The sequence below is a fragment of the Calonectris borealis genome, chromosome Z (assembly GCF_964195595.1).
Source record: "Calonectris borealis chromosome Z, bCalBor7.hap1.2, whole genome shotgun sequence".
Lineage (NCBI taxonomy): Eukaryota > Metazoa > Chordata > Aves > Procellariiformes > Procellariidae > Calonectris > Calonectris borealis.
In genome coordinates, this window is record NC_134352.1 from 30,953,793 (window position 1) to 30,981,548 (window position 27,756).

General features: G+C 37.8%; 1 pseudogene; it reads right to left on the reverse strand.

Annotated features, from left to right (window-relative positions):
• Positions 1-1,225: 1,225 nt before the first annotated feature.
• LOC142075541 (dynein axonemal heavy chain 6-like) lies at positions 1,226-27,756 on the reverse strand (annotated as a pseudogene).

Genomic DNA, 27,756 nt, shown 5'->3' on the forward strand with positions numbered 1-27,756 from the left:
CAAATAATTCTTCTTAACTATCACCAACTCTAAAGCAGAACTGATAAGGTTTAATATATCTTAATTGTGTTCTTCCTTGATTTTAAGCATTGGAGTTTTATTAAGCCCAGTATTACAGGAAAAGCATACAGCCCCAGTCCATTCACGAGGTTTTGTCCCTGGGTTATTTGCTTAGAATAAATCGTTTCAGGGAAAACAGGTCTTGAAATGAAACCATCTGCATCCTTCCTGGTGCCTCTGAAAAGCCTAATGAGTAGTCAGCTGATCCAAATTGGACACTCCCAGCATCTTGGGCTTCTTAGAATAATGCACAGCAGCGACTTCTGTCACAATGCCGAGAGATGTAACACCAGGGAAACAGCTAAACTGTTTTGAGAGAGAGGTCTAGTACCTGGATTTCTACACTTCTTCTAAAGAAATTTGCTTTGGAAATGTTTACAACATGGTTTTCATTCAACATCCTAGCAAAGGTTTAGATTTGATCTTTTGTGCATTCAAAATATTCATTTTACAGCTCAAACAACTGAAGGTTTTGAACAGAAAAATGGAATTTCAAAGAAATGCTTACCTGTCATTGACAGTGTACCTTCTCTGGCCCTATTTATAGAGTGCTAAATGGTACAGTTGTGGATGAGCTTCATAGTTCCTCTGCAGTTCAAAATAGATCACTGGTAACAATGGATTCATTTGCCTAGGCAAGTAACCATTTCTTCATCATAGATGAAGATGACGTGCAGTTAAAACTATCTCATGAACCAATACACCATCTTCAGGACATGGCCATTGATGAGAACATCAAAAAGTGAAAAAAATGAGAAACATGTCACAGACCAAAAAAAAGAAAAATCCACTCAGCATAAGATACTGAAGTTCATGAAGGAAAGGAAAAAGTCAAAGCCATAGAAACTGTAAAAATAGATTTACCACAATTATTCTAAATTTCATTTTAATTAGAAATAATTGTGATGAAAAACTTTCCCTTGTTTTTATGAGCTCTAAAGAAGACATATGATCTGGAGTTAATAATTTCTTTTTATTTATTAGCACTGTCAGTTTTATTTTATTAAGAAAAATTACTCCTTGATAACTCTGGTAACAAATGTCAAAAGTACCTCCAAAACCTGCAGATGCCTATTTTTCCTGAGAAAAGGCACTTCTTAATTTCTATGCAAAAAGCCAAGATTTTTCATTTTAGAATCAATAGAAGAGTGGTGCAGAATGGCCTTTACATTTCTGGAGAATCTGTCAGGCCCTGAGGACTATCCAAAATGGCAGCTGCTGGCTCCCTTTTTCCTCTTAGCTGGGGGCTACGAAAAGGAGGCATCCTGTCAGAAGAATAATACAGACAACTAGCACCCATGACCCAAAACTCTGTGGCAAAAAAATGTGTTTCCATATAGGGTGTTGGGGTCTTTTTTTTCTTTTTTTTTCTTTTTTACCTGTCAAAAATCCCTGTGGAAAAGAAAAACCAGAGAACCATAAGGGCTTTGGGTGACCTTTTTTTGATCCAAGACTGTAAAACCTAAGTATTTTAGTTAATGTTATTTGCAAAGTTTAACACTGTGTACTTAAGTTGTACTTGTAAAACTTAGAAGTTCATGGCTAAGTTCAGCCCATCTGAAGCACTTTTAAAATAGCCATAGTGGGATGGATGACAGACCCTTCTAGCCCAGTATCCAGCTTCTAAGAGGACCAATAATGTCTATGATCTGACTATGCCTTCCTAAATTGAAATTTGTTTCTATAGCTTTTCAACTAATAATGAATTAACAGGCCACATGGTATGTGTTGAGAAGTACTGAGAATATAAAAAGTGTTTATGGCTAATGTGAACAGTTCTGCATATGACCAGAGTATTTTTATAGCGCATTTTCTCAGCACTCTGAATCCTGAGATACTTTGATTTCACAAGGAAGTCAGAGATGAGGCACAGTGTTTTGGAAGTTTCCAATTTTATAATTACATGCAATCAAATGCCAAACTCTCATTGCAAAAGTGTGCCGAATCTTACATAGCCCAGGCACACAATAATAAGCAGAAGGAAGTGGAAGTGACAAAAGGGAAGTTTCTACATTAGTGATAGAGTGGATAAGATCCTGAACAGTTGAGGTTTTAGGAATGTGTAGCATACATAATCTCAAGCACTTGCCCAGCTCCAAATCCAATATTTGAAATACCCGGTTTGTCAAAGTCCCTTGGATATTCTTTGAAGATGCGTCCACTGCATACTACCAATCTAGCAAATCTTCCTCCTAAATTCCTGCTGCTGCTGAATTTAAAATGAATGTGCTCTGGGATTAAGTGACCCAGCATACTCCAGCACAAACAGATGTAACATCAGGAGAAAAGACTGTCAGAGTTTCAGGTTCTCAGCAGGGGATGTTTGAAAGGCAAGTAGTGTTTGCGGTAATGAGGAGGACAGCTAGAGACTTAGGTATCTCTAATTATCTTCAAGTGACATCAGTGTAAAGTGGAATGCTGCTGCCAGAAACGTGCTAGACCAAACGCCTGGAAAAGCACCATTAAGCACATGCTGTTCAAAGAGGAAAGGGAAACAGTAGCTCCAGACAGATCAGACAGATGAAGGGAATGACCTGATCTTAGAGATTGGTGCAGTGCAATGACCTGGAAGGCTCAAGCTGTGGAGGTGCTGACCAACACATGTGCCACAAGAGCCGTGCTTCAGCATGTTCTCCCCACTGCCAGAAGTTCTTGCCTTTAAGAATAGCAGCAGACTGAAACGAAGGGTCATTCCCTCTGTTTGACTTGACTATAATGGTAATAACAAATAGCAGACTTTTCAGTGGGTGCACTGTGTGAATTTTACATTTTAATTCCAAATTACCTTTGGAGGAAGGACTACACGGCAAATTTGGACCAGCCTCTTCTTTCATATCTCTGAGCAGCTCCCATAGTTAAAGCTAAGAGAGATCAAGTTCGGCATGAAATTCCCATAGTACCTAGAAAGGCTATCCTGAGGACAAGATCTTGTACCCAGCTTCTCAAAGGCTTCAGAGGATATGCTGCATTGGCCCACAAAGCAGGAACCTGATTGTTTAGAAAACTACTGTAGATGTTCTCTGTCTCTTCTGACATAACCGCACAACCAGCAATAGCTTTTCTGACGGTTTCCAAAGAGGTCTGAAAACAAGATTTAAAAACATTGTCACAGAATCAGAAGTGGACTACTTATCCCTTATTCATAGCTGTATTTTTTAAATGGTTGCCTCTACAGGATAAGAATAACATGCTTTTTATGCAAAAAACAATCTCAGCTTTTGATATTTGGGTATTTGTGGGAGGATGTTAATATTAAAAAGCAGCCAGATTTACACCATGGGCAACTAAGGTTGCCAAATGAAAACCTGGGCTTTTGGAAAACTAAGGGTTGATGATAAGCATCTGCAAAGCACTGAAGATTCCTGTGAACTTGGCAGAGTTTAGCAGTGAAAGAGAGAGAGACCTACTTGTAAAGGGAAATGTCTTTTGCAGAGTTCCTGGGGATGCATGTAGCTCGTTTGCACACATAAAGACAGACTAACTGATCTTCCAAAACTGGATGAGACAAAAAATCAACTGTACATCTGTCCATGCTTTTCTTCCATGGCCTTTAAAAGACGAAAGTAGTAGGCACTGTGGATGATTAGACAGGAACAACTTTGTCATTTTAGACAGGTTTTGATGTAAAAATACTATATAGTGGCTTTTGTCTTTACTTTTATTATTAATTTTGGACATGAGCTTCCTTCCCATGGACACATCAAAAGACCCTGGCTTTTATCTCTTTGACCAAACATTACAAAATAGTTGTAGCTTTTTGTAGCTCAGTGACCATATGTTTTTTACCACATATTAGTAGAGTCTTCTTGGCAAGATGACAAAGGGTTTTGCTCTCAGGCGGGCTGTGTAGTTCCTCTCAGTTGAGAAATGTTTTTCCAGATGGCACAACTGAAGTCTGTCTGATGGAATTCCCAAACAGACAAATGTGACAAGTGAAACAGGGGATTTGGCCAGTGGCAGAACCAGCTGTTCAGGGTTCAGTGTTCATCATGGGCAGCATCCTGCCATACTATTCACCACTTTTAAAGGGCAGAGGGCAAATAAGTTATTACATCTTCCCAGAAGTGCAGCGTATTAACTCCCTTACAGTAAGAACAGTAAGAGAGTCCTGAAGGGCAAAGGGGTCCAGGAAGGCTGGACGTTCTTCAAGAAGGAAGTCTCAGGAGCAGGCTATCCCCATGTGCCTTAAGAAGAACGGGTGGGGAAGATGACCAGCCTGGCTGAATGGGGAGCTCTGGCTGGGACTCAGGAAAAAAAGGAGAGTTTATCGCTTGTGGAAGAAAGGGCAGGCAACTCAAGAAGAGTACAGGGATCTCGTTAGGTCATGCAGAGAGAAAATTAGAAAGGCAAAAGCCCACCTAGAATGCAATCTGGCCACTGTCGTAAGAGACAACAGAAAATGTTTTTACAAATATATTAATGACAAAAAGAGAGCCAAGGAGAATCTCCATCCATTGGATGCGGAGGGGGAAAATTGCCACAGAGGATGAGGAAAAGGCTGAGGTACTTAATGCTTTTTTTTGCCTCAGTCTTTAATAGTCAAACCAGTTATCCTCAGGGTATTCAGCCCCTGAGCTGGAAGACAGGGACGGCGAGCAGGATAAACCCCCCATAGTCCAGGAGGAAGAAGTTAATGACCTGCTACGCCACCTGGATGCTCACAAGTCTATGGGCCGGATGGGATCCACCTGAGGGTACTGAGGGAACTGGTGGAGGAGCTTGCCAAGCCACTCTCCATCATTTACCCGCAGTCCTGGTTAACAGGGGAGGTCCCAGACGACTGGAGGCTCACCAATGTGACGCCCATCTACAAGAAGGGCCGGAAGGAGGATCCGGGGAACTACAGGCCTGTCAGCCTGACCTCGGTGCAAGGGGAGATTATGGAGTGGTTCATCTTGAGGGCATTCACAAGGCATGTGCAGGACAACCAGGGGATCAGGCCCAGCCAGCATGGGTTCATGAAAGGCAGGTCCTGCTTGGCCAACCTGATCTCCTTCTATGACCAGGTGACCCACCTAGTGGATGAGGGAAAGGCTGTGGATGTGGTCTACCTGGACTTCAGTAAAGCCTTTGACACTGTCTCCCACAGCATTCTCCTAGAGAAGCTGGCAGCTCATGGCTGAGACAGGTGCACTCTTCGCTGGGTAAAAACTGGCTGGATGGCCGAGCCGAGAGAGTTGTGGTGAATGGAGTTAAATCCAGTTGGTGGCCAGTCACGAGCGGTGTTCTCCAGGGCTCAGTTTTGGGGCCGGTCCTGTTCAATATCCTTATCAATGATCTGGATGAGGTGATTGAGTGCTCCCTCAGTAAGTCTGCAGATGACAGCAAGTTGGGTGGGAGTATTGATCTGCTCGAGGGTAGGAAGGCTCTGCAGAGGGACCTGGACAGGCTGGATCGATGGGCTGAGGCCAACTGTATGAGATTCAACAAGGCCAAGTGCTGGGTCCTGCACTTTGGCCAGTTCAAAACCAGAATTTACAGACTTATCTCCAGAGTATGACACCTATACAAGCAGTCACCCAGTGCAAAATGAGCTATTTGAGTGCCATACTTTTAACAGTTCATGCAGATTGTTGAATCTGTCCCCCTGCTGCCCAAGCACAGTGGCTAGTAGGTCGGAGGAACCTCCTTTCCATCACACAAGGGGAATGGCTGATGGAATACCAAGCTATCTACCTCCCGGCTTCACTCTGCCTCTGAATGCCTGCTCAGTATCTGTGTGCAGCATCCCTGCACACTACCAGGACTTGTTTCCCATGCAGTTGTCAAAAGCTGTGTTCCTGTAGGGAGGAATAATCTCTGCTGAAAGATATTGACCTCTCTCATATCATGTACAATAAGACAAAAAACCACCCAAACCAGATCTCTCATAGTGTGTCAGCCAACTAAACAGCAGCTCATGGAATCATACCAATTTATTTCAGCGGTGGATCTGACCACTCGAATTGCATTTAACACTTTACATGTTACACAGTGACCAGAGAAGTGGCTTTAAAAATTTTTTCTCTAAATAAAAGATAAACCTGAAAAGTGTTCTAAAATCAATGCTTTTCATCATGTTCTAAGCAGAAAACATCAAACTGTTAACATTACACTCTTTCAAACGTGTTACAAAACAGAAACAAACTAAATGCGTTCAAAATTATGGGGAAGCCAATAACAGTATTCCTATAGGCAAACAGGGGCACGAGTTCATGAGAAAAGTATGGCATGAAAGTGACTGTATCTGACTTGCTTCTGTATTGACTGCACAATATTGACTGCAGTGCCTGCCTGGGAAAAGAAGACAGTATTTCTAAATGGATTTGGAAGTCTTAAGTGATTAGAAAAATCATCTCTACGGCTCAAATAAATTTTCATGATGAGGTATCATAGCAACAATATACATCTGTTGTTCCACTGGAGAAAATACCGTTTTTTTCTGGCGAACAGCTTTTATTCCCTTAGCTCTTATTTTAATTTATTTTCTAAAAGAAAATTTTAACACTCACATCTAAAATGCATAAATCTCATAGCTGTTTATATGCTCACCCGGCAGCCAGAATTACGCTGGTGAAATGTTTTGCCTGTTTCGATTTCACTGATGTATTGAAGAGGCCTGGCGTTTGCCAGCATCCAGTCTCACTGAATTCAGTGGGAATTGTTCCACAGGCTTGCCTGATTCTAGCACTGAGACTTTTACTGTTGTATCATAAAATGCTCAGTGCTTGCTCTGGCTCCAGGAGTCCATTCCCCCTTCTCTCTTCCCATACAGTTGGTGGGCCCGTCAAAGACTAGCTTCTGGAAAACAAAAGAGATGGGAAGAGCTCAGCTAGAGAAGTGGTTGAACCTAAGTTAATCACATTTTTCATGCACTTCCTTCTTCTAAGAACCATTTTCTCAAATGCAAGGAGGTTTTTCGAATTAAGGAAACAGAGGAAATCCTGAATGTAGGTGCTTAAACTGAATTCACCATGCATTGAAATTCTCTCCTGATGCTTTTCTAAGTTGTGATCTATTGCTGACTACTTATTCCCCACTGTGCCTGCAAGAGCAGCAGGTCAGCAGGAGCCAACGCATTGGTTTATCCTACCCACCTATTTTCATGGTTCTGTCTAGCCAGATACACTGTTTATAGCACTGGCCAGCGTGGGGCACTTTGAAAGAGGCTGTCTACAGTATAATTTGTCCCAGTAGTACACTTCTAATTGTCATTCTTAACACCAATTACTGCTTAGAGGTCTTACTTCTTTAAGCATTTGAATTGCTACTCCCAAATGTTTATGCTGTGTAGCAGTTGTTTATACTTAGCAAAAGAACACTCTTCTGAAAAAAAAAAAATCTGTTTTGATTGATCCTGCGTGTTTTATACGCATGTCGTGGTTTAACCCCAGCCAGCAAATAAACCCCACGCAGCCGCTCGCTCACCCCCCCCACCCCCGCTGGGATGGGGGAGAGAATCGGGAGGGCACAAGTAGGAAAGCTCCCGGCTTGAGATAAAAACAGTTTAATAATTGAAATAAAATGAAGTAGAACAGTAATAATAACAATGAGAACAACAACAATAACAGAATATACAAAGCAGGCGATGCACAACGCAACTGCTCACGGACCGCCGACCGCGTGTCACGAACGGGGACGAGCCCCTCCCCTCCCCCCCACCTGGTTTTTATACTGCGCATGATGTCACATGGTATAGAATACCCCATTGGCCAGCTGGGTCCACCACCCCGGCTGTGCTACCCCCTCCCGGTGCAAGCACCACCCAACAACAGCCAAAGCATCAATGGGCCATCAACGCTCCTTTCACACCGAACCCAAAACACAGCACACCCCCCAAGCTACTGGGAAGAAAGTTAACTCTGTCCCAGCCGGAACCAGGACAACTCACTAGTCAAAACACCTTTGTGAAGATATTCAAAAGCGCAAAGAATTTGTTGCTCAATGATGCTTTATGCAACAACTTCCATGGGTTAACCATGAATTATGATCAGGGTTTTCTTCCCTTTTTAGCATTCAAAGTACAGAAAATTTTCATGAGTATTAGAAGCTTTGGCTTTTTATATGTTATATATATATTTACTATTTCTTTAGGTAAGACTGGCATCACCGCAAGTACACTTTCATTAGAAGTGAGTTTATTAAAGAGTGAACCAATTTTCACTCTTTTTAACCAACAATTTTCACAAGATAGAACAGCAGCACTGAGAAGGATAGAAGTGACATCGTCATACCAGGAAGTTTGGACAAAGCAGTGTTAGAAAGCTCTTGAACAATTTCGTCACTGCTTTTTCCTGATGCTTGTGCTGTTGTTCACGGCTGCAACTGAAGGATTATTATAATTAAAGTATTTATCTTTTTACAATGGATAGAGGGGGGAAAATAGAAAATATGAATCCTTCAGAGCACTTTCCACCAGAAGCCTCATCTCATCTTTTCTTCTTTTTTCTTTATTCATAGGAAATACTTCCACAGAATATTTGGGATTATGACCTTACTTACATGGCTTGCTCCAAAATTTGGTTCTGCTATTTTGCACCAACTGTCTACTTGCCCTCAGCTATTTAGTAAAAGAATAACTACACAGGAAAGATATATCTCCTATATTTCATTCCCAGGAATTAATATGCAATATAATTTTTAATTCTGCACAGCATCCATTCTATTGAATTGTAGACTATGAATACTATTTAAATTCAAGATAGATGCTTCAAATTAGATTAAAGTGTTTATTATTACTTTATGCTGATCTTTCTAAAGACAATTTTCACCATTTCCTGCATAAAGAAGCTTATTCTTCTCAGTATGTTTCTAATTTTGCCATTAAACATTATGTATATTCCTGAATAAGACTTTAAATGTTAGGAAATAAGTTAAAATTTTAATGCTTTTACTTTATTATCTTAGTAGTAGATATTATTAAATCCTTGTTTCAAGCCCAGATGAACAAAGTTTATTAAATATTGTGTTCTTTATCGTCCCTATTTTCTAGGGGGAGGCATCTCCTTTGTTTTGCTAGTACTTTAGTTTATTGCTATAGAAGTCTAGTTTTTATAATTAATGTTATACTCGGGACACAAACTGGAGCTTTTTTTTCCTGAACAAAGAGCTATGATGCAAGTAAATTGATTTGGTTCAAAAACTGCTTCTAAAAGTTGAAGTTGGTACCATCTTCAGAGAGGGACTGATATGTGTTTTATTGCCTGATAGATTTAGAATAGAAATTTAAAGAATTAGAAATCTTGTAGAAACTGGCAGATAAATGGTAAAAGTATGATTTACAAATCAGGTTATTCAGAATGACATAGTATGTATTAACATACATGTATTTCTAAACTCATGGGTTGTCATTATTGAAGACAGAGAAAACAATCAAAATCAGTTTCTTATGTGTTTGGCTGTCTACAATCAATCTGAAGAGCTTTTAAATTAAATAGAATAGCTATAGGAAGAAGGTATATCTCATCATCTATGCTGATGAATGGAAGCAAAGATAAAAAGAGATCAAATGACTTACACAGGGGATCTGTGGGCACAATCAAGAATTGTACAAAATCACTGCAGTTTTACCCCAAAACCTTAAGCATAAGCTAGCATTTTTTTCCTTCTTGTTTATGCATCCATTAGTTTGTATTGAAAGTCTCAAACTTCCTTATCCTGAGTGTTTTAAAACATATAATATTATTTTGGCTCAGCTACTATAAATGTCCTGCTTAAGCAGATTTCAGAGGATTACTGGGTCTCCCTAGGAAAAATGAATAAGATTTAACAAATATAATATTGAGGACTTGGATCTGAACAGCTTCTCAGTATTCCTTTAAAATGTCCTTTTGTGAAATCAGAAAGTATAAACCCACTAGCCCATGAAAAGTGATTGATTTGTGCAAAACCCATGGATAACGTGTACGTTAGTATATATCATACAGTGTATAAATAGTAAGAAGTAATTCATTAAAACATGAGTTGATAGGAAATGGGTTGAAGAGAACATCCAAGAATCTTGTATTATATACCCACGTGAGAGAAGCCAGATCTAATGAGTAGTACAGCCAATTCCTCGTTATTTCTGTTTAACAAACTGTGATTGTTAAATCAAATTTGCCCTTTAAACTACAAAGTATAATTCATTTAACATAATCAGTTTAGAAATGTATTTAAGAAAAACCTACGAACCTGAAACACTCGATTGGCATTCCCATGCATTCTGAAGATTTCTGGGTCAACAGCCAGAGGAAGGTTTCAATGTATTCTTTAAAATGTTGGAAAGTGCCATCCAAGTGAGCAAAATACACACCTGTTGCAGAAATACATATACCTATATATGACGTACATATTAAAATATTTTCTTGTGACTTAAACAGGTAAAAATGAAGTATCAGACTATATATATAACATATTATCAATATAAACCAAGGATTTAAAGTATCTGAAGATAAACATAATTCACCATAAGAAAACATCTGTAGGAAGATACTTGCAACTGCACGTGGATGGCAAACCTTTTCATAGGCAGTGACAGATCCATATCAGCTTTTGACATCCTCGAATTAACATAAACAGTATTTTAAAAAAACATTTTTAAAAATTTTGTATTCACGTGTAATATATCAATATGCATTAGCATTTCAGGAAAAGGATTTTGAGACAGAATATTTCCTCCCTCTTTTTACACTTTGGAACAGAAAATGAAATTGTTGCTTGAGAGAACAATGTAAAAATAATAGCTGGATGCAAGATGTGGCTTGTGATACCATTTACACAAAACAAATCATATAGAAAATAAAAAGAACAGTACAGCTTTCCAAAGCCTGACTGCTGAGCTAAAAGCCTGACAAGAATCAATGTATCTTGATCATTCATCTGTCTTGCCTTCCAGATCAGCTGAATTATTCCAAAGCATGGGTTGGGAAGTTTAGGGCACCTGTCCAAGTTTTGGGAGACACGGATCTGAAACTGCTCCATCCCAGACATGCTGGATAACTTCATCAGCTCGGAAGATGTGATTTTCAGCAGCCACACCAGATAATGGGCTTCCCTCCTCGGCCATCTCTCATTGCTCATTTTCTCCCTTTTGCTCTGTCCTCTCGTAACACAGGCTGCTGTCCTTTCTGTTGTGCCGGAACAACTGGATGTGTTATAATTACAGCCTGTCATATTAAAAAAAAAAAACAACCCATAATAGCTTATCAGAGAGTAACCTGCAGTGGATCAGCAATGGCCACACAAGTACCTGGGCTAACTCTGTAGCAGGCACTCCTCTTACCCGGCTTTGTAAGATGCTTTGACAGCTGCTGGGAGGAAGCAGTACAGCTGCTCCGAAACAAGCCATTGCCTTCATGATCCACAAGTCCTGTTCTCATGTTCTAAGCATGTTCTGTATTTCACATACAGAAAGTCAACGATGTGCAGTGACTGCAGCTGCACTCTAGGTAGTGGGGTCCACCTCAGCCACCTGCTGAATGTGGTGTTACATACCATGTCAGTGTTTTGTGGGGCTCTGGTGCATTAGGGGTATCATCTCTCTCTGAAGACGGCCAAGTCAAAGAATGGATGCATCAAACGAATGCATTGGCAGTAGGATTCAGGGAATTCTTGAATCTCGTAGGAATATGTAAACTTCGTAGTTGTGCTAAATCCAACAGGATCCCTAAGGATTGAAAAGGATGTGTAATATACAACTATCTCTTTAGTATCCATACAGTCTGAAGATCTGTTAACTTTTTTCCTGATTTTCACATCAGGTTCATTCTGATCTGGAACATTGCTCGGTAAAACAATCAGTGAAGTATCATACCTGCTGCATACCCTTTCGAGTTTTCTAGAACAGGTAGTCTCAGAATGCGGGAGGGTTTTTCCCCCATTTCCCATCCCAGCTGTCATTCTTGACTACAGAGGACAATATGAAGTTTGCCACTCTGTCACACATACCAACTGTTCTGCAAACAACATACAGGTAGCATAAAAGAATTAGAAATTCCAGGATCTGTTTCAAGTTTTAACACTAGAAATTAAATCCCATAGCGCAACTGAGCCAAATGAACCACCTGCTGTCACTGAAAGAGAGGGGGCTTATTTATTCCTTTTCTACTCTCTGACATGAAGAAAGAATTAAATAAAAGAATTAGGTCAGTTTAGCTATTTGCAGATAACATTTTATAAAGTAATGCTCAAAGAGTCTACAAGCAAGATTCATGATAGAAGATCACTAAATAATGCCAAGCTTGAGTCAAGCTCCCTGCAACTCTGCCTACTGATCAGAAAGATTTGCATGTGCGAATGGAGGGACACCGCCAATATTAGTCACCATAGGAAATAACAGTTTGCTCAAGAAATATCTATAAAGACTCAAACTGAATTTTAGCATATTATTTAGATGTATGGTCCTAGTTGAAAACTATTGTTTCTGTATATCACATAAAACAGACATGAAAATACACAATTGTTCACATTCATGGAGCACAAATATAATAGCCAAGACTGAATGAATTTTTCTATTCAGATTTTCAGTCAATTGAAAAATTTTCATCCTTTCTTTGAAATATATATTTACATGATTCTGTATATTTGTAGTCATCTTTCAATGTGTCAGCAAAAGAATCTCTTTTGTACTAAGACATCTCTGATCCTAGCTATCAGTACCTTGCCCTCCCAAGGTAATTTCAGCTACAGTATTGACAGATTTATACTGAACATTAAAATGCACAAAGAAATAATATTTTATATTTCCAAATCTCCAGTTTTCTAGAATCTAGGAAAGATTGATTTTTTTTTGTCATGTACATAGAAATGGAAGTGCCTTCATATCATAATCAGTTCCTTTCAGTTGTTAAGTATAAACCAGTACTAATAGTACTAGAAAATACCTATGTCAAGCAGTAAAAATCATGTAAATACTGAATTTTCAGCAACATAAGAAATTGCATACCTGATTTGATTATGGTCATTACTGCAGCTGCATATGTGTATTGTATATCGTTTCCTTGCCTCATTACCCATGTGGATGAACAACTAATTTTGCCCATCTACTTGCACAAGTGCCCAATTTCCTATGTAAACAGAATCAGTGCACGTGCAAAACAAACACTTGTTCTCACGTTTTTCAATTGCAACCTCAAACCCTGGTCCTTAGTGTGATCAACATTCTTGAACTCTTTTTGTTCAGATAATGACTGTATAAAAAAAGGGTTTCAAATTTTATGCAGAAATACTAGTTTCCTAGTAAGAGATAAATAAAACTTAGTAGATGTACAAACCTAAAACTAATGTAACGTCATCACTGTTTAATTACATATGTGTATGCGAACAGACTCTATCAGAGACATCAAAAAGCATTTTCATTTAGCTTGCCAAATTAAAAGCAGAAACATTTTCAAGGCAACAAGAAAACTGAAGACAGGTATTATTATGTGCTCTGACTTTTATCTCAAAGGGCAAATATATGTGACATGGTAAAAAAGAAGTAACAGTTAATAAAGAAGTGAATATGAGAAGGCTAAAAGAATGTTATATCTCCTAAATTTGATGGAATTAATCTGTTTTCAAGACCAGTGCTAGAAGCAGAATGAAAACCAAGCCAAGAAATCTTTATATAGTTTGTAGTGAATGAATATGCAGATGCTTTGCAGAGTTTGTCTTCAAGGGCTGATACATCTACTTCTTAGAAGTGAATCCTGTGTTACTTTGTGGTTTTGCTTTTCCACACATTTTTTTCTGGCACTAGTAGCTTTTCAATTTTTCAGGGTCTGGCAATTAACAAAAAAACAGATTAACAGAGTTAATATTCTCATGGATGTAACATCTCTTTGAAATCCTTGGGTAATGCCTAGGAACAAAAGCTATCCTTTTTCTCTAGACTAGTTTAGGAGTTGGGACTACAAATCCCAAAGTAACATGGTTGGCTAGTCATATTTCAAAAGCAAAAGGGACAGAGTAAAAAGAAACAAACAAAAAAAAAGCTAAATTTTAAGATTTGAACTGAGGAGACAATTCATTCTGCACAAAAATTATCAGTAGACGAATCAAATATTCATGCATATACCCTCTCTAATATTGTAAAAAGATTGTCAAAGGCATTGTAATGTCGATGTCAAAATAAAATCCGTCATCCATAAGCAAGCTTTTACTATCTGATGATGAATGAACAAATCTTTTGCAACTGATATTGGGCTACAGTTTGCAAATCGAAAAGGGTTTTACTTAGGAGGGATGTTTGAAAGCACTTGTTTTCATTTCAACAAGTATATAAGAGTCTTAATCTTCAGCTTTGCAAAAGAGTTCAGAACAATATGCCTAGTTTTGGTTTGTGTTTCTTAGAGTATAGGGAAGGTAACTAATATAAAATATGTAAGACTGGACAGAAATAAAACCTTAAGTGTCATACTCAGGTATTTCTTCGTAATACTTGTTAACTTGTCAATTTGAAAGGACTGACTATTCATTGTTAAAGAAGAGCTTGAAAATCTTTATTTCAATATACAAACCTTTATCTCAGTATAAAACAATGTATAAAATTATGCCAAAGGAAATACAGCAGTAGCTAAAAATGTAGTCTGCAGTGAATTTTATATCTGACAAAGGAGAAAAAGTCCTTTTACACACTCATCAAGATGACATAGTGAATAAAAAAGAAAGCGCAAAACATTATTTCTATTAGGAAAAAATGCCACATTCTGCAAACTAATGTATAACCTGAAGAAATGCTATCTGTTAATGTGAGAAATTTTTTTTATATACTTATTTTTGGATAGGAGACTTCAAGAAGAGTACCTATGAGTTGATAGGCAGCATATAAGAGTCTTGAACTGTTCTGTGTATGAGGACTATATATTTACATTGACTGGAGTCTTTAAGTTAGAAAGCTCTTCATCTTCCTGAGGATGGAGAGGTCTAAAAAATCAAAAACTTCGAATGATATTAAGAATATTTTAAAGCCACAAAATCTTTGCTCAGTCTATGACTCTGAGATCAGTAGTGATCACAGCCCCTAGACATCACTTACTACGTCCTTCATTTCACTGGCTGTTTCAGTTTTAGAGAGTAGGTGGAATTCAGCTCACCTAGTTTCAGCCTTCAGAAAGTAAGGTGCCTTCTGTTAGCCTGCTATCTTGAATCCTCCCCAGTCAATGGATTGAGAAGGGCACCTCACTAAGGTAATAATCTGATAATAAAACAGGAAGAATATCTAAAACAGGTGGAATAAACATGTAAAACAAATGGAATAATTTTGTGCCTACAGAGTACCTGTCTTTCCCCCTTCCCCTCCCTCTACCTCTTCTTACAATGGATCCTAGAGGCACAGCTCAGAGACTAGACCTTTAACTTTATGTCACAGTTAATTGAAATAATCCTGCCTGTCAGTAACTCACACTCACACTATCCATAGTTCTCCATGACAAACCACCTTTGGAAGACAAAAAGGTCTTTGGCTTCTGCAAGTGCTTTACAGCTTCAGCTGGCAGCCAGTTGGCCATGTAGATTCTGGGTCACATTGTGTAAAAGGCAGCCTGCAGAACCCTTCTTTTCTGAGAAATGCCAGACGCAGACAGCCTTGGACACCACAACACAAATGCTCTACCTGTTATCTAACTGAGGGCATTCCATGGCATCTCCCCACCTTGACAATAAAGGTTTCAGTAAAGTATCACTGTTATTAAATTCACACCAGATGTTCCAAATAAGAGATGTAAACTTCTTCCATTTACATTTAATGTAAAATGTAGTAAGTAGTTCTGTGGATTTGTTTTCATGCAATTCTAAAAACATACAATGACCAAAACATAGATCATACCTTGTCCCCTAAGGCAGAAAGAGATATATCTGATGATCTCTTTATGTGCTTTGGCTGAAAACACTAATGCTCAGGAAATTTCCTCTGAATTGCAACTATGTTTAGTCTTGAAAAAGCTGAAGATAACAGCTCAGTGCTAGCAAAATTGCTTAAATGGGCCATTGAACTCTGGAACTCCCCAATCTCTACCTGAATGCTGGTCACTTGGATTGGATTCTGAGATAATTTTTCATGATTCTTAATGTTTTTTTCTCACAATTTCTAATAATCCTTGTTGGAAATTTTCTGTACATCTATATAATACATTTTTCCAAAATAGATTCTTGAAGATTTTTTTCCTAGGTGGAGTGAATGCAAGTGATCATGCAAGCATTCATTAAATCTGATAGCAGCAACTTTCTCAAGAAAACATTAAAAAAAATTTAGAAAAAAAACAGATTTTTGCTTCCAGTTCCTAAAGCCTTCAGTACACAGTGATATAAGCAATGGGAAATGTTTTGCAAAATTATTTAAGCTGAAACCAAGGGCTTTTTAGTATCTATTTTCTGTCTTAAAACATGTATTTTAGTTTGACAAGCTTTCATTGCATCACTGAAGAAATACAATTTTGTAACTATGAGAATTAATAAGAGAGAAATTCCTGCCAGTTTAGGATGAAGCTTGGTAAAATTACATTGGTTCTTTTACACATAAACTCCTGCTGGCTTTAGTGGAAAAATCAGTAAAGGAACAATAATGGTATTCTTTTTTAAACACACTTTCAACAATCAGGATGAAAATCATGACTAATTATGGAAGCATATATATCCATGTGTCCACTCACAATCTGTGAACTTAAACTTCAAATATGTAATTATTCATTGAATAATTGGAAAGAGAGATGACTTTTTCCTCATGTGTTTCCTTCCCTTGTATTATATATTTAAAAGTTAGCTTTAAGTTCTAACAAGTTTTGCACGGACCTTGCTGCTGAATCATAATTAATCCAGTTGATGAGAGACTTCGCAGTAACAAAATAAATACAATACTGATTCCTTTAAACTAATCAATATACAAACTTTGCAGAAAATGCTATTATGATGGTGAGACAATCTTTAAATAAATATCCTAAATATGTAAGACAAGCAGAACAACTGTTTTTTACAACAGTTCCTATGTGCTCCAGTACCATCAGACATACCTGGATAATAGAATGACAAAAATGCCAGAAATGATTTTTCTTTATGTTTTTCCAAGGACGTCTTCTTCAAAAAATGTAGCTGTCATTTCTGTGAATCCTAACCTGATGTCTGCATGAAGTCCTTTTGCGGGTTCATTGGTTATCTGAATTAAAAGCAAATACACTGACTATATATCTAAATTTGCTTTCTGCTTTTTATTGCAGTGCTGTGAAGTTAACACATGGGCTCTAGCAATATGTAAACTATATTTTCTGCATGGAGTAGATTAATCTGCAATAGGTTTTAGTATTTAGTCAGATGAACATGCTGATTATGTAACAAGTGAAATTAAAAATTTGTAAAATTCAAATATGAAAAAAAAAGAGGTTTGGAGCAGGAAAAAATGTAAAAGAAATCGTCTTGCAGAAATGGGTATAGCCATGCAATAAATTAGCTGAAAGTTGACTGAGTACATCCTATTGTAATTTAGCTGTTTTGTTTAGCTATTATAATATCCCATTTTCAGGTGCTGGTTCAGCAGATCTTTCTGCTACCTGGCAGAAAGGATGGCCAGCCAGGAGAAGGCAGCATCTTGATTAAAAAGATAAGGGTTACGAAGGTAGGCAAGTACGGTAAGTATGAAGAGAGAGTATGAAATCAGAGATATCATATAGTATTTGTTCCTCATGATATTCTTCTAGGCACCCATGATTTGTGGCTTATGTTTTTGTAAGCCAGAAGTGGTTTCTTTGTTTTTTAGATTTCATATAGTAGTTATAAATGGACATTTTTCCCTGGAAATATGCCCAATCACTTTTTGAAATCATGTGAACTTTCAGCCTTCACAATGTTTTCAGCTAGAGCACCACTGAACTTCTTTGTTTTTTTTAATTTGCTAGCTGCTGGCTTAATTTGATGCCCATACTCCATTTTCCAGGGAAAAGTATTCTTCATTTCAACTACTCCACTATTTCTGTTCTAATTCCCTTGATTTTCTCATCATAGAGCTATGTTATTTCTTTCTCATCCACCTCTTTTCTAGAATGAAGCTTTCTAGTCTATTTAATTTCCTCCTAAAAAAAGCTGTTTCATACCTGTGATGATGCTTGTTGCTACGGTTTTCTAAACCTTTTCTAATGATGCAGCTTTTGACAGAGGAGGACCAGAATTGCACACAGGACTCAAAATGTGGGATCACCACTGATTTGTACAATCCTGATCAGATTGCTTTATAGACAGAGTTAGGATTTTTTCCCACATGCATTATTTTAAGTTTATCTATACTGATTTATATCTACTATTTTATTACCCATTTTACTGCACGAGATTCTCCAGCTGTTCTTCAGTTTGCTTTTGGTTTTACTTCTCTGAATATCTTCAATAATGTCGCCTCATTGATCATCACGTTTTACAGAGCAGTTACAAATGTAATGAATAGCACTGACCTCAGCAAAGAGATTAATTGGATTTTACTAATTAACTTGCATCGCTATGAATACTGTTTATTTCTATTCTTGGTTTCTGGTCTAGACATTCCTTCTTGGAATGGTAGATTACTTGCTTTACCCGTCTTTGGTTGGACACTTTGCTGAATATTTTGAATGCCAAGGGTATTACCACCCAACCGCTCTGCACCTGTTGACTCTTTCAAAGACCTCCAATAGATCTGCGAGGTCTGACTTCCCTTTACAAAAGCACCATGACCCTTCTCCAGCAGACTGTGCTTACCCATTTTTCCCATTAATTCTATTCCTTAGAACAGTTTCTTCAAATTCTCTCAGTCTCAACAAAGACTGAGCTGAGATTTGTAGCTCCCCAGAATGCCCCATGAATCCTTTTTAAAAATTGCAGTCACACTTGCCACACAGCATACTGCTCATACCAAGGCAATTTGAGCCGGTCTATTAGCACTTGAGTGAGTAGTACACTTTTTTCATTCCTGCATTCCTCTAAAATTTTGGGGTCAGCTCTACTGTGTCCTTGTTACTTGCAACTCTCAAATATATCAATGTGTTCTACCCACATAATTTCTGCCAATACTAAAATTTGAGATGGATCAGAGAGGTTTCAGTTGGGAATTACGCACAGTTCATCCACCATAAGTACAAACGCAAAGTGCAATTTATGTTTTCTGTCATAACCATTTTGCTCTTTGATCATTTACTTGACTGGAGGTTTCCACCGCTGGCTTCTGATGTATTTGGAAAAGGATCTATTTGTAATTTTTTATGCCTTTGCAACTTCCTCTGTAGTACTTTGAGTTGCACCCACAACGTGTTTTTGAAAAGCAAAGGAGGATAGGAGTTTATTCTCAGAACCTACACTTCCATTCCTAAGACTTGATACAGGTGTGTGCTTACTAGTCATATTTACAGGCACCACAATGTAAATAAAACACTAAATTTGGAAAATATTGTGATTTGTGGGAACTTTCAATTGTTCAGGTTTTCCCTACTAGCAGTGTTGCCGGTCAGTTCATTCCATTTCACATATTTATGAATAGGGTGTGTCTTACAACACAAAGGAAAAGCACCAAAGACACAAATATACTAATGTGTAAAATCAACATCCACAAGCATATTTATTAGAAAACAACATAAATATTTTATCTGAGAGATCCTATATGGAAATTGTTATATATTTTGTTGTGTATTTTCTGAACATATTACCTTGGAAGGATTTGGCAGCAGAGGGGCAGGAAAGCATAGAGCCTAAATGGAACTGGAAGTTCTCATGAACTGAAATATCTGAACAACAAATAACATGACTAGGTTGCTCTCTTAATAACTTCCGTTTAGTGTACTAATCAAATTTTAGCTAACATGATATTACGAAATTAATTAAATTATTAAAGTACTTTAATAATATATGGTAATTTCTCTATCTGTGATCTGGGAAACAGAATAAGTAATATTGTAGTTATACTTTGAAAGCCCAATTGGAATCGAGTAGTTTGGAATTGGTTGAAGGTCCAGGAGAAATAACAAAGAGTACAAAAAACATAGAAAACTTACGGGAGACAACAGTTAAGAATTAAACTTAAAATCAGAAGACAATTATTGAGAATTGCAAAGACAGTAATTATGGGTTGTTTGTGCAATTGTATCATGGAATAAACAATCTTTTTTTTGTGTATATCACCACAGCTTGAATACCAACATCCATTTCAGATGTCACTGATATCTATTAAAAAAAAGTACAAAAATATGAAATTAATAACAAAGGAATCACAGATTATGGATATGAAAGCAAGGTGAGGTGGTGAGGGCAGGAAAAATTAACACCTGCTATTTTAGTGGAAGTGAATATCAGCAGAAGAGTGGATTTTGCAAAAAAATGGCAGTTTGGTGTATGTCATATAGGCCTTCCTCTATTTCAGTTCCCAGGCTTTTAAGTGGCATAACAGTTCCCAGTTTTCCAACACATTGTCATTCATTCTTTGATAAAAGAAGCACAGGTAAGTAACATGGTATATCTTTAAAAACCATTAAAATGGCAATGACATGAAGGCCACTACAGTGTAGGTTACATTTTGCATAACATTATAGCAAATAGCAACTTTTTAATCCTAAGGCTTCTTTCTATTTACCCCATGCTATAAGTGAGAACTACAAAAGCACAATTCTGGTCTGGCACCAACTTTGTGAAAACATCTTGTAATGCAGCATGAAAATTACATACTTGGCTCTGTTAAACTTTTTACAAGCTCTTATAGAGTTAACATCCATGAAATGGTGAGTTGACAGTTTTGCAGAAATATTCAATTTCCCAGTTTTATTGCATCCTTTATTATCTTTTCTGCAATAGATCCTTGGCCTTCCCCCATGAAATTGACTCCAGTCTGCAATAGAAAGTAAATTTTATAAGTGTTCCTACTAAGAACAATTTCATATTCAGTCACTTTTAAAATAGTAGGAGCTTTGGGATTTGCCATTTTGAAAAACACTGAACACAGTTTTGGGCTTGAGTGTAGAAATCAGGTTTCTCAGTCTCATATTTAGTCCTAATATTAAAGTGACTCAATTTTCTGAAGAGCTAAGCACCACCAAATCTGTAAGCCCACATTTTGGCTGTAGTGGCTTAACAACCAGAAACCAAAGCATCATTAGGCATTTAATTGTTGTATGTGAATTTCGGCATATTGTTCAAAAACTGTTTTACTATTCTTACAAATATAAAGAAATACACAGCATACATAAACTGGGGTAGAAATATATATCTACACTTACACTATGCAGATGAAATCTCAGCTTCTTCTAAGTCAACAGTAAAATCTCATCAATTATTACACAACTAAGATTTTGTGCACAGGCAATATAGAATTAAGTATTTTAACAGAATAAAGATATGTTTAGAAGAGTCTGGTATTTCAAAGGGGCCTACAGGAATTCTTTTTCAAATAAGCCTAAGGAATTAATTTCCTAAATATCACTAAAATATTTAGATATTTGATATTGGCATCTGAAAATACCTGCCCGGCAGCATGTGCAATGAAAAAGTGTAATTGATACCATTCTGAATATCCTTGCTCTTCCTCAAACTGCTGAAAAGCTCCTATTGGGTCAGAACCTGTGCTCAAGACAAGCACTAGTGCAGCTGAGGCAGACATGTCTTCATACAGAGCTCCAGTCTAGGAATTCTCTATGAATTGTTTTCCAAAATTCTCTATTACAAACTCAGAAAGTGCAGAGGCCTCCAGAGGAAATAATGATGCAGCAGTATATAAATGTAGAAAAACTGAGAGAAAAGAACTGTACCTTAGTAGCAAATCCACCGCTTCTTGTACAATACCTGAAAAATCAGATGCGTCCTATTCTTTCATCATGATACAAATAATAAAAATTCAAGAATAAAAAGAAAAATCAGTCATTTAGGGTAGTAATCTGAAAATTTATAATGTCTAGAATGTCTATAATGTCAGTGTATCCACAAGCAGAATAGAGCTCTCTGCAAGTTACTGATTCTAATAATATTATCTTTACACTATAAGTGCTTCAAGAAATTGAGGTCAGCTTCTATAAGCTGGAAGGGTTCCTTAACATAGGGTTAAACTACAAAAGAGCAGTCTTTCCAAGCAGTTCCACTGAAGCCACGATTCCCACTGCATTCACAAGAAAAAACTGTAAATGGCACTGGTGGTATCTTGATCTGCAAAAAGCCCAGTTATCCCTCTGTGCAGTAAGTACAGGCAGGAACCATCCTGCAGATCCATGCTCCTCCTTAACAGCTATGAAGCTACAAGCTAATGTGGCTCTACCCTGTGCACAGCCTGAATTGGCTCGTAGAGAGCCCGTGTCCTCACTGTTTCAGAACTCCTATTTCATGATTCCTCTCACAGACAATTATTGGAGTTTTGGAGCAAGTAGAATTCAAGAGGAACCATATCTTTCCTGCAATAAAGAACTTCACCAGAATTAATTTCTGAAACATGGTAAGTCTGAAGTCTCAGGAAGTTTTTGTCACATTTTCATTTTTTTCTTCCTGATGTTGCTCCATATAAAATGGTTCCAAATCGTAGTGTCCCCAAGTTTCTGGATGAACATGTATTTCAAGGTACTTTACATATGAAATTACCGTTATCTGTGCCATGAATTTGTAATCCGTGCCATATCAACAATCCGGCACATCTAGGTCATATTTACGACAGAAATATAAGAAACACTTTTTTTGTGCTTTTAAGCTAAAATCCCTTTGAACTTTCTCGAAGTGAACACACATTCACTTGGGAACACACTAAGTTAGATTAAGGGATAAAACAATAATCAGAAGCCACTTATTGCATAAAAATCAGTATATAAGTGTTTGACTCTGCTCTGAGCAGGGGGGTTGGACTAGATAATCTCTAGAGGTCTCTTCCAATCTCAGTGATTTTGTGATAACAAATACATCCTTCTCCCTGCAATTACGAGGGAGTGCTTGCAAGAGTGAGACGAGTGTAAATGCTTCAAACAATATTACTAGAAGGGATAATCTGCCCCACTGATTTAAGGAAGACTTGAATTATACTGTCATCTGATTGACAGCCCTACCCAGCTTACTGCTGGGTGTGTGTGAAGAGAATACTACAGCATGTGTCATCAAACCAGGGCACAAACACTGATACGAACGGAGCTTGGGAGAAGGAACGGGAAAGCGTGGAAAGAAGGCAGGAAGGGAGAGGTGCTCTCCATACTCTTCCATATTGCTTCTGTGGGTGCAGAAGAGGAGTCTCCGACTATCCTTTCAAAGTGTGTGGCAAGAGCCTTTCACCCAGGTAGACGAAACACAGAGAAATGGCCTTTAGGAAACCACCTACAGAAAGAGCTGACCACTGTCTTTGAAACGGTTCAAAAATAGATTCAATGAAATGAGGCAGTGTCAGTATAAAAAAATCTACTTTAAAACAATGGATTGGCAATCACAAAAGGATCTTTCCAATCTTGTGTCTAGTTTCTTTTGTTACCTAATTTAATGAAGATAGGTCTACAAATCCTGTCCTTTTGAATTCTATTGGGAGTGCTTCGTTTCAGTCATAGCACATAAATCACATGGTGTCTTCAAGCTGTGGCATAACCAGTTTAACAAGGCGTTGCTTGTGAGTAGAGAGAATAATCAGTGAAAGTAAAATTAAGACAAGATAAAGAAAAATGTAGGAAATACATGACTTTCAATAGGCAAAATACAAGTGCTATAAAAGAAACAGCGTTATAAATAATATCCGATTACAAAAAGGCATTTAAATATATGCTTAAATTAACTGCTTAACTGAAGATACCATTTAAGCATATCTATAAACACATTCATAAGTTCCACTATCATGTTGAAGTGCTAACCTGAGTATACTTTCCTGGACTCAGGCCAGCAAATGGCAAATAGTTTAAAATCATGCATGCCTTAGAGGATACCATATCTTGGAAAGTATTAATTGTGGTCCTACATATCAATATTTTTAAGTCTAAACTCTGGAAAAATATTTTTCTCCCCTATCTACAAATACCACAGTGAACCTCAAATATGTAATCTCTGACAATTGTCTTTGACCCGAGCCTATTGCAGGGTATCTTACCCATACCAGCAGGCCCCTGGAGGCAGAACTCCATTCCGCATCTCTAACTTCTTCTCTCTGCTGCAGGGCTTCAAGCTACAGCATAAAGCTAGACAGGAGTTTGTGTTACTCAGAAAGGCCTCGAGAAACATCGGTGTAAGTCGCATACAGAGTCTGACTAAGCAGTATTACCAAGTGCTGCTCCAGATTAGCATTCTTTTCAACAGTTTTAATAGTTTTACTAAATAGTTGAAAGAAGAATGGATTCATTTTAGATGAGCTCATTACCTTAATATTAATCATAGCAGAATCCTGGAGTCATTCGCTAGACTGTCTTCAACCATTATTCTTACTTGATTTCATATGCTAGATTACAGTTTAAACTAAAGATCTCACAGGTCCTCACAACTTCTCACTAGTGACTCCCTCACTTTTTCTCTAGAAGTAGCAGTGTATTAGATGCCAAACTCATGTAACAAGATCACTAGGGAGGCAAGATGACAAGAAAATTAAGTTGTTTTAATATGGGGACAGCTGCAAGGTTACGTATTCTTATTTTTGTTTTGATGGGGATAAATCACTACCCCACTGGAGAGAAACAAAGTGAAATACTGGGGGGAAAAGGAGCAGAAGAACCTGGCCCCTTCTACAGAGGTCTTGTCTCAGAGAAAGTTGATTTAGTCAAATGTTGCTTGATACTTGGCTTAAATTCATCCACTTCATGGTAAAAATGACCTGATTTTAAAAGTTGATGAATATTAACCAGGCAGGTGTACAGAACTTGCAGAATTTCTGTCAGTGAAGATTGCTAATAACAGCTTAAGCAAATGCCTGTAGGGAGAGGTCTAGGCATCTCCAGCTCTGTTTTGGAAGAGGGGATGTGCACTCAAGATCCAAGAGCATTTTCAAAGATTTATTTAAATATCTTAACCTTAAAAAGTAATTTACATATATATATGTATGCGCTTAGGAAATGAATTTTTATCTGTCACCTAAAGTAAGGCTCAATACAGAATCTGCACTTGGAGTAAAGCATGAACATTTTTATAACTTTAATGATTTTTGTTAATTTCTTATATTTACAACAGAATGAATCCTCTTACGAGGTATAGGACAAAGAAGTTCGGTCTACATTTCAGGGTAAATTCAAAAGATCCATACTAATCCCATCTTCTGAGAAACACTTTTAACTTTTTTCCTACAAATATTCTAGTTGGTAATGTGGAATCTTTAGTGCAATTTAATAAGATACTATTTCAGAGCATTTTAAGTATGGGTAATGCAAAATGCTATTTTCTTAAAAGATGCATTAAACTAACCTGCTTAAAGTACTTCAAAGAAAACTGATACATGGGATCTGTCTCTGGCAGACTTGCAATTACAAAGTACATGACAGATCCCTGAGTGGCGACAGCCCGGTATTTCTCATGAGCAGCACTTATTTTCTGTTACGTGGCTTCTACCTCTTGCAGCCTTGCAGTAATGGCACCCGATGTAACCTAAAAGAAGTACATTTTTTGCAGCATTTTTGCAGTGTTTCTGCAACTAGGAACTGAATACTGGGGGCAATGGAGAGAACTTTCTCCTCTCAAGGCTCTGGTGGTTACAGGGACAGTTCCTCTGGGCATAACTCTCTGGTGGTAGGTAAATGTTATCTCATGCTGAAGGAGACCCGACTCCCCTTCAAATGCTGTCTAGCTCTTCTGTTCACCACAGGCAGAAGTCCAAGACCAAGGGATATTTCTGCTTGGATACTGTGCACTTTTAGTATAGAGTAACAATACAAACATAAAACCAAGAGAATCTGTAGCATTTTGTGGCTTCAGAGCCGCACAAGTTAATCCCGAGAAAAGGGAATAGATAGCATTTATTCTACAGGCCAGTGTAGATCCCAGTGGATCATGAAAACTAAGTCTGACTTTCTGATCAAAAATTCTGAGTAGAAAACAGGAAAGTATATAAGATGTTCAGAATGTTTTAAAAATAATCATTTTATGACTGCTACTCAAGCAAAGCAACCCCTCAGCTCTGTTTTCTGAGTGGTGTGGAGATCTCAAAGTCCTTTCTAACTGCGGAGCGGCAGCATAAATTCTCAAAATGTCAATTAAATTATGCCAGATTATACCAGTTGAAGAATGCCTTCGGTGGAGAAATCTACAAAAAACTATCTGCAAATATGAGTGATCTTGTGAGAAAGGGAAAGGTACTTAATTCCTTAGGGCTCCCTTAGTTATGTGAAGGCTACACACAAGCTGTAGCTATACCACAGACCTCAGTCTATTAGGAGGTCAGCACAAGAGTTCTATAGCAAACAGCCAGCTGCATATCATAAATATCACAAAAATGTCATGTTTGCTCTTATTTTGCGAAAAGCCCTGTTAGACCAAAAAAATAAAGTTAACGATGAGTAAGCATGGCAAGAATAAAACCTACTGAGCCTAATAAAGCCATAAATAAACATTGCCATTAATACAAATAAGCAAATAATGTGAAATTTCAATTCAGATATACTCAAATTGGCTATTTGGAAAATTTTCAGTTTTGAACAGGCTTTAGAAAATTAACAGCTTTTATCTGTTCTGAGGAGGAGCTGTCTTACTGAATAGTATAAGCTACTGTAGCCACTGACAAACACTGGTTTTAATAACAACCATATCAGCATAGTATTTAAAACCTTAAATGTGAAGATTTGAAAACATTAATAAAATACACTATACAGAAGCACTGTGTGCAATTCATGTCAATTGTCAAAAAGAGTTTTATTCTAATTAATGGTATTAACAGGTTAGATTTTCAAAAGCTGGATGATACTTCCTTTGTAGAAATAATTCTATCCAGGAGAAACATGAAACCAAAAATCAACACATCAATCATTTATTCTGATTTCTGACCAGGAACTGCAAGCATGTCTCCTGCACTTGATTCCTGCAGTGGGTTGATGAGTTCTTCATGGTCCAGGATGTTTCCCTGAGAAGCAGAAAACTTTCTGAGAATTTTGTCAATGGCCTTGATTTTTGGTTTTTTTTTTTTTTCCACCATTGGTACACGCAACGATTTGAGTTCTTTGATATTCAAGCTCCAGTTCCTACAGATGCACAACATCACCAGGGAAGATTTGAATTTCTGTTGGTTGCTCTGTCACTTGTGATCATTGCTTTCCTTTTCTTCAGTTCAGGGATCCAGCAATTCTCCCTCTTTCCCACAAAGACTAAATCAGATTCTTTTCTGTTTATGCACCTCTTAAATGTCACAAAGAGATCACAACAGGAGTATCTCACCACCATCACTTGCTACTTCATCCTGGTGCTCTTGCAGGGCTCAAGCTCAGTGCGATTGGAGGCTTCATTTGACAGAGCTGTCAGCCCTTGACTGCTGCAAAAGCATTGCGCCTACTCCATATTAGCAAATCTGCAGATGAAGCAGAAGCCATAGTCCTGATGCCAGAACTCATAAACTTCCACCCTTTGCCATAATGAAAGTGCCTATTTCCCAAACCAGTAAGTACAGACTCTACCTGTGCTGCATTCAGTACACTTTTAGGTTCAGGCTCAGACCTGCTCAATCTCTTTCTCATCATCTCTGATGCTGCACGGTCTGCTGACATCCTCCTGCAGCTTCTTTATTTGGCAACACTATTTCTCAATAAGGGCACACCTCCTGCAGCATAGGAAGCCTTCTCCCACTGCCCCAGCCTCAGCAAGAGGCCCCAGGCTCTCGTGGAAGGCAGCATCCATCCAGACCCAGGC